Raw genomic sequence first — 1,976 nt, 5'->3', positions numbered from 1 at the left:
GCGAGGAAGGCAGAAAGCAGGAAACAGCGGAAGCAGAATTAGTTCCAAATGTCGGGATGTAAAGCCTCCATTTCAAAGGGTCTATTGTGTATAGCGATGTATGGTCGCTTAATTTGAGGAAAATGTACATTCTTTAGAAGTAGTTCAGTGAATGTTTTCCGCACTAATTCCAAGAAAGGGCTGGCCTTTCCTTTGGGGAAGGTGGAGATCCAGTCGAGTTTAGAAGGGTAAGAGTCGACTTTATCAAAACCATTCAGATCCTGAGGGGTGGACGTGCAGAGGATCACTGCTTCTGCCGTACAATCTAGAACGATCGTTCACTTTTTGAAAATAAGTCGTCGATCATTTAAGAAGGAGCTGAGGAGAATTCCGGTCCCGTCTCTGGAACGCTCTTCATCAAAAGGCAGTGGAAGTACAGTCTCTGAATATATTAAAGGCAGAGTTAGAAAAAAGCTTGATAAAGGAGGGAGTGAAAGGATATCTGGGATAGCCTGCTACATGGGGTTGAAGTTACTATCAGATCAGCCATGACCTCAGTCAAAGTCGGAGCGGTGTCGTGGGGCCGGCTCTCCCACTGCTCGTAATTCATATTTTTGTAATCAAACGATTTAGTAACCTGAAACCATCCACTCTGGTCCTCCTGTAAGTTCATATATATATTAGAATCCGATAAACAACTTGTATTCATGGCATAATGCTTCTCGATACGTGTTCTGTGTTGGCTGTTTGGATAATTAACTTTGCAAATCAGCTTAATATACTAATAACGAAGAAAGACGTAACATATACAAAATGGTATTGTAACGCCAGCCCGAACCCGATGAAGTTCTTGTCCCATGCCATCTAGAGTGCTAACAGTTGAAACATTGTGAAAAAAAAACTTTATTTTCATTTGGGAAGTTGAATTCTTATTTGTTCCGCTGGACATAATAGAGATGCGCTTGAATTCTGCAGCATCAGAGATATCCAAGAGTGTGAAATATGATCACATTATATGCGCGACTGATTGAGCGTTTTGCTGTCAAAACATAGCTCTCACCGCGTATGATTCGACTCAGCGAGTGAGTTATTTTCTGTGCTGTTTCAGCATGAGTCGCAGGAGGCGTATACCTTCAGAAAAAAGAATGCCGTGACTCGGATTCGAACCGAGGTTGCTGCGGCCACAACGCAGAGTACTAACCACTATACGATCACGGCGCCACAGAACAATTGCTGCAGAAAAGACTGCCCATTTCAAGCCATATGTATACTCAGGTCTGCAACTGAAACACAGCTCTCTTGGCCTCTTTTTAGGTGAAACTGAATGAACAAGCTCAGATTAAGTCAGGACAAAGCAAAAGGGGCAGCTCCCCAAAAGGAGGGGGGAACAGCCCGAACAAAAATCAAAGTACAAAGGAAACTTAAAAACATCAAATTAAAATATGATTGTCAGGGTCAATAACGCACCCCAACCCCTGCGGTGCCCAACGGGCATGGAAGGCTTGAACCGTGCCCGTGGACACCGCATGCTCCCTCTCCAGGGACACCTGGCCGCGAACGTAGCCGCAGTAGAGGGGCAGACAGTCAGGATGAACGGCCCCCTCGATCGCCCGCTGCCTGGACCGGTAAATGGCGTGTTTCGCCAGGCCCAAGAGCAGGTTCACGAGGAGGTCACCATCCCGACCCTCCCCTCTCCGCACCGGGTGTCCGTAGATCACGAGCCTGGGACTGAAGTGCAAAGAGAACATCAATAAAAGGTCCTTTAGGAAAACAAAATGGGAGTGCAGCCTAAGACACAAAACATAGACATGGTCCACGGTCTCCACAAGGCCACAGAAAGGGCAGTCTTCGGAGCCCATGAACCAGTGAATCCTACGGTTGTGCGGAACTGCTGCATGCATCACCCTCCACCCCAGGTCCCCGACGTAATTGGGGGAGATACCTCCATAGAGGGACCTCCAGCGGGGACCTCCGCCGCCCGGCGGCAACAAGGCCCG

At 47.6% G+C, this 1,976-nt stretch overlaps 1 non-coding gene across 1 annotated transcript; it reads right to left on the bottom strand.

Annotated features, from left to right (window-relative positions):
* Window positions 1–1,125: 1,125 nt before the first annotated feature.
* On the bottom strand, window positions 1,126–1,197 carry trnah-gug (transfer RNA histidin (anticodon GUG)). Its single transcript has one exon. It is a non-coding gene; the product is annotated as a tRNA-His (tRNA).
* Window positions 1,198–1,976: the final 779 nt, after the last annotated feature.

The sequence above is a fragment of the Mustelus asterias genome, chromosome 8, assembly GCF_964213995.1.
Source record: "Mustelus asterias chromosome 8, sMusAst1.hap1.1, whole genome shotgun sequence".
NCBI classification, from domain to species: Eukaryota; Metazoa; Chordata; class Chondrichthyes; order Carcharhiniformes; family Triakidae; genus Mustelus; species Mustelus asterias.
The sequence above is the reverse complement of the archived record's forward strand: the minus strand, read 5'-3'. Positions and strand labels throughout refer to the sequence as shown.